Source organism: Notamacropus eugenii, chromosome 5 (assembly GCF_028372415.1).
Source record: "Notamacropus eugenii isolate mMacEug1 chromosome 5, mMacEug1.pri_v2, whole genome shotgun sequence".
Classification (NCBI taxonomy): domain Eukaryota; kingdom Metazoa; phylum Chordata; class Mammalia; order Diprotodontia; family Macropodidae; genus Notamacropus; species Notamacropus eugenii.
Window position 1 is genome coordinate 459,994,323 of NC_092876.1, and position 11,496 is coordinate 460,005,818.

Here is an 11,496-nt window from a genome sequence, read left to right on the forward strand (position 1 = left end):
CTTCAACTAGTTCTGTTTATTATTTTTAAAAATTCATTTTTCTGATCATTTCCAACAAGTATTTCTCTCACTCTCTTCATTGTTCTCCCTCTTTCTAGTCTAGAACCTCATTCTCTAATCCATGATCCATATAATCACCTGGTCTGTCTCTTTTCTCTGTGTTGCCAATGTGATCAAAGCTTGCAAGAGATTGATTCTAGGCTGTTCTCTCTAGGCATTTTCTGCCACTATCTTGTAGGACTTGTCCCATGGATCTCCCTTTTCTGTTATACCCGAGTTCTAAAACAATGCCAACTATTGCACTGGTAGGGCCCATCCTCCCTTGTCTCTGATTGTGTAGCCCACCACTGATCTATATACCCTCCCCTAACTATGCCCCCACACGCATATTTATTTCCAAATTTCCCCTTCATAGCAATACTCTCCTGCTCCCATGTGCCATTTGCTCCTAGGGACAACTCCCTTGCCTTCCAATATAGGATGAGTATACTTTTCAAGAACCAAGTTCTCTTGGACATATCTAATATTAGGTTCCCATCTCCCTTCACAGATCATCTCTCCACACCCATAGGTATATTGATCCCTGAGTAATAGGAATAGATAAAAGGAATCAGAAAAAAATGCCTAATCCTCTGCCTTGATGCTCATATGACCCAGAAGTTTTTAACTTTTTGGAAATGACAAACATTTATCTTTTTCCCCACCTCCCAAATCATTGAGGAGGAAGAAACAAAATCCCTATAATAAAACTGCATAGTTGAGTAAAATAAATTCCTACATTTCTACATATTGGGGGCTGCTTTTAATAGATTTTCTGCTTCTTTCCTCAGACCTGATAAAAATTCTTCCAAATGATCACAAATTTCTTTCCCAAAATTGCTCCATTCATTACAGCTCAAAGGACAGCTTGTCAAGAAAACAGTCAATTTCCCCCATCCTTGGTCTTTTATTGGCCTGTGGATGAGGAAAACTGGATACCTTACAATGAGGTAAGCCTTTACCTAACAAGCAGGGTGGGAAAGAAGAATATAGATTGGGAAGGAATAGAGAGAAAATTCTTAGTGTTGTTAGATGACTTACTGCAGAAGAGAGTGAGGCTGTATCTTGGTGGTCAGGGACTGAATAGTCCATGCTCCTGACAGTGGATAAACGGGATGGTTCTGATAATGAAAGTCCCTACCCACAAGAAATTTGCATTCAAGCTGGGAGAGGAAGTGTGGTTCAGAATTTGCAACAAGCTTCGAAGTCTTCAATGTAAGATGTTCCATCTGTCTACTACAACTCTAGATCATCCAGGGAAGAATGACAAAAATTCACATGATTCAATTCTAACATGGGCCCAGCTTGGGGCCAGATAAAGTGAACTTTTAAAAAATGTTGCTATTCCACGAACTCTCTTAGTGAGGGGCATGAACTTGGAGAGAGGCTAAGTGGCCACAGGAAACCATCCTCAGATTAAAAATTTGTGGACAGTTCAGCACTCCCTTCACTTTTAGCAATCATTCAAGAGCGCAGGGTTGCTGGTAGAAACAAATGCTGTAACATTTGTTAAGAACTTAGCACAGAGGCTAGAACATAATAAGACATCTGACAAGTCCTTCCTGACTCCCCATCCTCCATCTTCATCATGTCATTTATCTTGATTCCTCCTTGCCTTCCAATTTAGATTTGGGGAACTGGGGCCTGTCCGTTAGTGCTACATGGTTTAGAGTAGAACTAGGACCGGACTTTGTGAAAGGCCTCATGGGACAGTATTTGGAACCACAGTCTTACTTCGCTCTCGCCTCTTTTTTTTCCAGCAAGTACAGCAGTTGATCCAAACCTCAAATAAAAAGGTGTTGAAGTTCATCTTCCAATCAGATAATAAGGAAATCATATTAGACCTAAATAATTTAGTTCAAATTAAGGTCACTCGATGCAGTTGGTGACCTGTCAGCCGGAATATATCCCCCTTTACCAACTTGTGACTAAGTTCAGGTAAAGACTCGGGGCCATGGGAATCTAGTTGAAGGGCAGGGGGTGTAATGCCTTTCTATTTGTAGTCTATTTCTTTGCTTTTCCCACTGTAGAGGCAACAGGATGACATCCTCCTAAGAGCAAGCTATAAATAAGGAGAGACCTCTCCCCACATAGGGTAGTCTAAGGAACATCGCTCTGCCCTGCAATTCTTTAAGTGTTCTTTCTCAGTACTGAGTCATTGGTAACAACACACTTAGCTGGTCTATTGATGGGAAAAAGTTGTCTAATATTTGGGAAAGAGCCCTAGATTTGGAACTGGAGAACCCGGATTGAAATCTGTCTTCCCAAGGTATGAATATAGGCAAATGACTTGGATTTTCTGGGCCTCAATTTCTTCCTTTAATACAATGAAAGGGGAGGTGGGAAATTGAAGTTATATGACCATCTGCTAGGTTTGGGATTGGGCTAGATGGGTATACATTGGGCTAGATGGGTATTGATAATGTTTAATATAAAATTTTGGCATAATCTCTTTGTTCTCTCTGAAGCAAACTCAGAGGGTGCCTCTTCCTATGTCAGCAAAAGCCAGCCAAGGCCAACTCTACACTCCTTAAGGAGACCTTTAACCTAAGACACTATATCTTGAATAACGAGGCTTTCCTTTGAATCTTATTATCTATAGACATGTACTATGTTATGGCATATTAATGGTAAAGAAAATATAGACATCTTAGGTCGTAATTTCTATTGAACATTGTTCACCCTTTCCTGTGTCAATTATCTGTTTAGGGGAGGAAGCCTGCCACTTACTAGTGGTGGGGTTTCTTTCCTTATCACCGAAACATATGTTTACCCAGCCTGAAATCCCAAGGCCTGACTAACATTGCTTTGTTAATTGTCCTGTCTTACTGAATTTATGATTTGCTTAATTAGGAGAGTTTCTTTCTCATGGCAAAATGTACTTAAGACAGATGATTTCTGTACTAGGTAGTCAGAGTCACCTCTGACTCCATAGCTCTATGTAACTGTTTTCTTTATGGGGAATTGATCAATTAATTAATTAAATCATAAAATGTATGCATTTAACCTGTTGCCTTTTCTTCAATGAAGTTTTCAGGTCCTCAGTATACATTGGGCTACAGGGATATACATTGGTCTAGATGACTTATCTATTTCTCTTTGAAATTTGAAAGTCTGTGACTCAAATCAATTTAAGCATTTATTAAATAGTTGCAAGGTGCTAGGTACTTTTCTAAGTGTCAAAATGGTACTAAATGATTAAAGGTCACAACGATAGTTTTTGCCCCCAAGGAGTTTACATTCTATTATAGGGGAAAGGGGGAAAGGCACTTAAATATATGAACACAAGGTAACTCAGCATTTCCCAAAGCCTCTGTCTGGACTCTTACCAGATTTCATTCTGGCAACTGACTCAAGAAGGTCAGTTTTTTCACTTTGGCTCATGATGTTCATATTACAAGTTTTTGCTCAGTTGTCTCAGACACGTCCAACTCTTTGTGGTTTCATTTTGGATTTTCTTGTCAAAGATACTGGAGCTGTGTTGACATTTCCTTCACTAGCTCATTTTCCATCTCAGGAAACTAAGGCAAATAGTATTAAGTGACTTGCCCAGGGTCACTTGTCTGAGTCCAGACTCAAGCTCAGGAAGATGAGTCTTTCTGACTCCAGTCTTGGGACTCTATCTACTCTGCCACTTAGCCGTAAACTGGAAGCTTTATAATCTTCAAATATAGATTAATTATATAGCTCATGTCTGTTTCCCTGAATTGATATAAAATGGAACTCCCATAAAAATAATCACGATAACAAAAGTCATTTGCATATGGGGGCAGCATTCATGAGGATGGTGACCTTGCACAGTCTTCCCTCACTCAAATCAAAGTCAACTGCAAGTCATGTCACCATCTCCCTGATGTCTCAGTCCTCTTCGAGAACAAAGGACCAACACAGCAACAAAACCTCAATGCATGAAGTCACTTGATGGCGCAGTAAATCAAGTGCTAGACCTGGAGTCAGGAAGTTTGTTGTTCATTCCTCTCAGTCATGTCCAACTCTTCATAATCCCATTTATTTGGTGGTTTTTGTTTTTGTTGCTTTGGCAAAGATAGTGAATTGGCTTTCCATTTCCTTCTCCAGCTGATTTTATAGATGAAGAAACTGAGGCAAACACGGTTAAGTGACTTGCCCAGTGAGTGTCTCAGGCCAGATTTGAACTCGGGAATGAGGCTTCCTGACTTCAGGCAGGGTGCTGTCTCCACTACACCATCTAGTTGTCCTTGGAGTTGGGAAAACCTGAATTCATATTCAGCCTTAGACACTTAGTAGTTGGGTGACCCTGGACAAGTCACTTAAACTTATATTTGCCTCAATTTCCACTGGAAAATGGTCACAATAATAGTAACTACCTCCCAGTATTGTGAGCATGACATGAGAGAATATTTGGGGGGGAAAATACTTATCATAGTACCCGACAAATTTCAGTCATGTGTGTGACCCCATTTGGGGTTTTGTGGCATTTAATGGCCTAGCACGTAGTAGGCACTATACAAATGCCTATTCCCTCCATTTCCTCCCACAGAGAATTCAAAAAGCACGAAGTATTCACAACTCATAAGCAGATACATAAAACAATAAAACATTCAAACAGCCCACAAGCTGACCTTGAAAGAAATCACACTTTGAGGCTTCTGAACAAGCAATAACCTTCCTGTTGGATCTGTACTGTCCAAATTATTCAGTGGAATAATAGGTTGAAAGGAGGTGACAAGGTCAAGGTCCCTTGTTCCCCCTCATCACAGTCTTCAATTTTCTTCTAGTTGTAAGGGTCACATGAATAATCCTCTTCTTTCTCTAAGAAGCAATCCTGCTCAGGAAAGCCCCTCTCTCTTTTTAGAAGGCCTGATCCTTGGACTCTTACTTGTACAGTAGATACCCCTAATTATTTGCTTTCCCTGGTTTGAAGGCTAGTTTATAGGTTCATACTGAGGAATCATCGGAAATCTTCCTCTGTGCAGGAAGCTCAGCGACATTTTTCCGTTAGCTACTCTCTCTTGCTGTGTGGCTCTAGGCTGGTCTAATTTCCCTATGATTTGTAATAGCAATTTATGACAACATATAGGATAGTCCTGGTTGCTGACTTGTCTTGGTCGGGGGAAGTCGACTGTCAAGGATCTCTCCTCTTTCCTCTATCTGCCTGAAGTCAGTCATTGCTACCCCTTCCATCTCTGGAACAAAGGTTCCCTCTGTTGTCAGTTATTCCCTCTAGTCTGCTCTCTGAACAAGGAAAATGCCAAAGGCCCCAGGGGCCAGGGAGAATTCTCATTCTTCTCTATCGGCCGATGCAAAGGAGGCAGTGTCTATAGCACCCGTCTATTCTTCAGCGGAATTATTTTGGGGTGGAAGGAGTCCTAGTTCCCATAATTCAGTCAGGAGCACTCTCCTTATCAATAAGGTGATAATAAACAGGCCATGGCAAGGGTCCTTACCCTGGCTGCCAAGAATTAAAAGAAGATGGTAGTATTTCAATATCATTGATTTCCTTTGTAATTCTCTGCATTTTATTTTATGTATTTAAAAACATTATTCTGAAAAGGGGCCTTTTAGGCTTGATGAGATTGTCAAAGGGGGAACATGACACAAAAAAAGTCTCAGGAGCCCTACTTCACAGGAAATGCTTTCCTGATCTGAGACAAAGGCTCTTTCTCAGGAACTTCATCAGATCAATTGAGGAAGCTCATTGGATTGATCAGGGAATACCCCTATTGCATGGACAAAAAATTTCTGAGTGTAGAAGGCGAGGGCTTAGGACGGAGTGGGGACAGAATTAAAAAAGACCTTTTGTCATCAGAGAAGAGGCAAAAGTAAGGCTAGAGAAAATTCTAGGGGTGGGGGATAATCTATGTGAAAGATAGCTTGGCAATAGGAAATGGAATGGAATGGGTGGAGATGAGTAGACCAGTCTGGCTGGAATGCTGTGTGCAGGGATAGAATCTGATAGGAGATCATTATGTAAAGACTTGAAGTCAGTTTGTGAAGGCTATGCATCATCCAGCTTATTTGTCCTGCGTGAATAGGTATCAACCAGGGTGACTTAAGCAGACAATGGGCACTAAGAGGGGAGGTGGCTCTTGAGTTGTTCTTCGAAGGAAGTTGAGAATTCTAAGAAGTAGAGATGGAGAGAGAGAGCATCTTAAGCATGGGAGACAACCTCATAAAAGATCATAAATGGGTGATGGCATGCCAAGTTCCAGGAACAAAGAGGTCAGCTGGGAAGAAATATAAAGTGAAGTACAATAACGTGAAATTTATTTGGAAAAGCAGCTGGGAGTCAGATTATAGGGAGTTTTAAGTATGAGACCAAGAAACTTGTACTCTCCCGCTAGAAAAGGCAGAAAACAACAAATATAAGTTCATTAATAGATATAGTAAACATAAGGTATTCAAATAACACTCAAACTAAGCCATTTTTTTAATTTAGCAGAAGTGACCCAACCACACTTATGAATTAGGAACTAAATGTTGGAGAATGTATGGATGATATAACAAATCTGAGTTCTGGGGTGACAAATGTTCTCCGCAAAGCTCCCTCCACTACTGAGCTGTTGGTACGGTATTCCTTGTACTCCCAAATCAAAATGAGCTTTTTCAATTTATTTTCTTCTAAGATTTTGCTCTGCTTTTGACTAAAACTACATTTGTCTTCTTTCTCCTCTTCTTGGCCCCTTTCTTAATAAAGGTCCTGATCATGCTTTGTCCTTTCCTTTCCCCTCCGCACCTGTCCTCATCCCTAGGGTTACCAATCTGTTAACCTGGCCACCTCTTCCATTTCACATCATTTCCCTACTCATTCTGCTACTACCATTTCCCTACCATTTGTCCTCAGTCTCTCTCTACCCAGTTATAAAACAACACTTTTTTGAAAAGGTGCATTTACTCCTAGCACAAACAAGCTCACCCTTCCTTAAAGAAAGGGGACTTGACCCCTACAGGAGACAAAAAAGATTAGGGAGGAGGCCTAATCCTTATTAGGATCATAGAATTTAGGACTGCAAGAGATTTTAAAAAGCAACATTTCTACTTCTTCTTTTACAGATCAAACAAATCAAGACTGAGGTCCAGTGAACTGACTTGCTGCGCGCGCGCGTGTGTGTGTGTGTGTGTGTGTGTGTGTGTGTGTGTGTGTGTGTGTAAGAAACAGACAGATGGAGAAAGGGTGTTGGAGATTGTGTCTAGGGTTAGGAAAGTCCCGGTTGTTGGCCATTGAACACGCATTCGCTATATGATCAAGACAGCGATATGTCTCTTCTGAATCTCACTTTTTCCATCTATAGAATGTGGAATCATAATACCTATTATATCTAGTTCACAGAATTGTTATAAGGGTATGAGGAAGAGTATATAAAGAACTATAAAAATCTTAAGACATACCCCACACTCTTGTTTTAGAGATCAAGAAATGTTTTTCTAAAATTTGGTACCTTTTAAGCTATTAAAATCATTATTTCCACACATGACTGATTTTCCTTCAACAAGGTAGAGATTGGTTTCTCTACCAAAGGTTTTTTTTTTTTTTTTTTAAGTGAAAGGCGAGTGTTTATTACAGCATAAAGAGGAGGATAGTGTATACAGTGAGGCAGTCTGGAACTCTTCTATTCATTCTCTACGTTGGTAACAAAGTCTTGAATGTTAACACCGAAGATATTTACAGAGCTAAACTTTTTTTTTTACATACATGCATTTATCATGTGGTACAAGTTATTCCTTAGAAATCATGTCCTATAAACTAAATACATTCTCATACATACAATAAGCTTTTAGCAAATTTTGTATCACCAAATATGAGTTTTTAATGCATAATACTTTAAAAATGTCACAATTCTGTGGCTTCTGAATGCTTCATTACCTGATTCAAACAAGGGAATGGTACCACCGAAAGGCCTATTTTAGGATTTTTTATATTCAATTCCTTTTGCTTCCACATCGTCTCCAATTAGCTGATACACATAAGTGACAACTGTAGAAGCCTACAAATGAAGGAATGATGCTTGTTTCCAGAGCATTATATGTTCCAGTGGCAGATTCTGGATTAATGTAGAATTTATTTTCATGTCCAAAAGCCTCAAATTTGTGTATGTGTCCTGAAATGAGAATGTCCACATCAAACTGCCTTTGTAGCAATGCTAAGCTGGCCATATCTCTCCATGGAATTACTTGATGTCCACGAATCAAACCAATTTTGAACTGTCCAACAGTCACCACCTTCTTCTCTGGATAATTCAGATTCTCATCAAAGTCTCCTCTAACAATGTGAATGTCTCCAGCTAGAGTCTTTACATAGTCATAACTTTCTTTGGTGCAAAGGTTTCCAGTGCAGAGGATATGCTGAATTTTTCCAGGTACCAGCAGTTTTTTGAATTTAGCTGGCAGACTGTTGCATCACTGGGGGATGTGCAGATCTCCTAATACTAACACCAACATCCTGTCACTGGCCCCACTCCACCACAGCCTACCAAAGGTTTTACTTTTGGAGTTTCTTTTGGGTGGAAGAAATAGGAGAAAAGAGGCACGTGATATCTTTGCCTATCTTGGGTGTCTACCCCAAACTCTATCTCTTCTCTGGGAACACTTCTCTGTCTTGTGCCACTGATCACGTTCTGTATTTCCTGGCTATCTCTTCTCTTTACTATGTTGTGGCATACAGAACAATCAAATGACATACTTTTGTCAGGGGAAGAAGCACCAGATGCATACTTCAGGCCTTACCCAGCAAACAACATAGTAGCTATTGTGAAAGGAAAAAGAAAACTTCACCTTGATGGAGATGCTGCCTTCAGACATTGCCTAGAAGAACTGTTGCAAGCAATTCTACTCCTCCATCAATCATCAGGAAGCTGTGGTGTTAAGAGCTTTCCGGTTGTACAACCCTGTGCTCTGGGAACAATACAAGAGGTGTGGGAGCCGTGAGAAAAAGGGGATGGGTGGAAAATTCACAAGGGCTATTTTGGCAGTGAGGATGACAAAGAATAGGGACTTATATCTTAGGTAGGTTTCGAATTAAACCACATCTAATGGGTCTTGCAACTCTGAGATCCTTTGATTCTGTGCGCTGGAGAAACAATATCCAGTTGGACATTGGAGGAAACAGAGGTGATGGTTGAGAGTTTTTTGTTGTTTTGAGGGAGGTCAGATGGTTAAAGGGAGAGATAATAAAAGACTAAGGAAAGAAGAAGAAGAAGTAGGGATGGAAGAGGGTTCTGTTCAAATAGTTAACAAACTTACACAAGGCCTCCTTTACCTCTACCTCCCCTCTTTTCCTTGCCCATAGGCAGAAGATAAAGATGTCAGAGTCCATTAACAAATCTGATTCTACTCCCTTGGAGTATCATCTCTTCCACAAAACAACCTTGACAATGGAGGAGGTGTCAGTCAATGGCCTGGACCCCAAGTTAAGTGTAATGTTGGGCACCTTGGGCCATGCAACATATTTCTCCTTATATGCACAAACCACTGCAATGATGAATGCAGGACGAGCTCCTGACTTTGGACACGTCATGGTGTTAGCCAAAGTATTGGTTGGAAAAAAGGCTTATGGGAGACCAGGTTTCCTGTCCCCTTCCTTAAATACAGATGGTCAACAGTGCGACTGTTGTGTAAATGATCTACGCAAGCCTACTCTTTTTGCTATATTTGAAAAAAAGTATAGCTACCCCTACTTCATCATCTTGTACAAGCTTTCCAGGGACCCAATTCATTTGGCCTTTTGATAGAGGGAGAGAGGTCCGTGCTAGATAGTCATCTCATTCTACCCCCCAATCCTCCTGCTCCCCTTCACTCAACAACTACCCTGACCTTTTAGCCTCCTTGGAGTGTATTAAAATGAGCTGTAGACCATACCTCATTTGGGGTAGTCTCTCAGTCACTGTGTTCTCTACACCAGTAGATTGTTGTCTTGCTCAGTGCTTTCTTTCATCTCTTATTCCTTCTTGATTTCCTCTCTTTCCTAATACTTTGAGGCTACGTTAGCTTCTACCTACTCTTCAAGGAATCGAATATGGATTTGGGAAGTGGCAGCCTGAGGATAAATGGTCTTGAGTATGTTTCATGACACTCTGTATAGCTCAAATGTTACTCTAGAAATAAAAGAATCATGATTTCTGATATTGAAAGTTTTTTGTATTAACTTTCTAATATAAACTCCTTATGGCTCAATTGCTGAAGGTTAGGAGAAGCCTAGAAGATTTATTCTCTGGGTACTTTTGAATCCTAACCACCAGCTCAGCAAGACTTAGAGAGCTTCCCCGTATCTCTAAGCTTGAGTTAGATATGAATTTCTCACTCAGCAATTTAAAGAGCTCCATCTATCTAAAGAGCTCTTCCTTATCCTTGCAGCCTTATATGACACTCTCTTCCAGCTTTATTAGTTCCATCTTTTGTCATACATGTATTTATACAAGCTTGTTCCAGGTACTTTGCATTCTGAACCCTCTCCAACTCTGTCTCAGAATCTTCATCTTCCTTTAAAATCAGCTCAAATGACTGCTCCTCTTCTGAAAGTTCTCCTGATTTGATAGGAGTTTATGTTCTTTCTTCCACTAAAATTACATTTGTCTGTGTACTTATCATATTTCCCAGGAGACTACAAACCCTCTGAGGGCAAATACGTACCTAAGACAATGTCTCATCTATAGTAGAAACTTGATACTTGCTGAAATTGTGTGGTAATGTTTCTAAAGTGACATTTCATCATACTGGGAACCTGAGGCCCCAGGAAGTTCATACAGAGAGGAAGAGAATATGTAAAATGCCAAGAACCTGCATGTCCACAGGTCAAGGGAAACACAGATACAGAAGTCCTGTATCACAAGGGTAGAGCAGCAGCTTGGTCAGTTACAGGCTGAGCATCCTCCGGTTTGACGGGACACCGTAGCCTTTGGGAAGGTAATTCTACAAACATATTGAATGCCTGAACTGAATAATGTTACTAATTAGCCTAGTAGCCTAGAGATATACTTCTTTGCTGGAAAATTGATACAATAACAGACTGTCAACTATGCTCAAAGGCAATACTTCAAGAGACCCTGATGCTATGTTTATTTTTTTTTCCAGTCAGTCAGAGGTCGCAATTCAAAATAAGGGCATTTACTGAAATGGCAAGAGGAGGGAAGTAGCTTTAAAGTGTATATCCGCCCCCCCCCCCCCCCATCTTGTGGCGTATACATCATTCACAGGACTTACAGGAAGAATAGATACACCTAGAAAACAATGCTTGGTTGGGCAGCTTGTGGGTGGGGACTGGTGTTCCTCATTGCTAATTCATACCATATGTGTATCAATTTGTAGACTGACCTTTAAAAAACTACTAAAAGTTCTTTCAGGGCTTCCAATTGTTTTCCCCATCCAATGTAGTTTTGGTTTCCTGTGCAAATGAATATAAGAGGGAAAAAGTATAGGAATAAAACCAGACAGCAGGATCAAGGCTATTGCAGTAATCTAGACATGAGGTGATGTAAGGGCCAG

General features: G+C 40.4%; 1 pseudogene; it reads right to left on the reverse strand.

Annotated features, from left to right (window-relative positions):
• Positions 1-7,922: 7,922 nt before the first annotated feature.
• Positions 7,923-8,457, reverse strand: LOC140503141 (vacuolar protein sorting-associated protein 29 pseudogene; annotated as a pseudogene).
• Between the last annotated feature and the right edge of the window lie 3,039 nt (positions 8,458-11,496).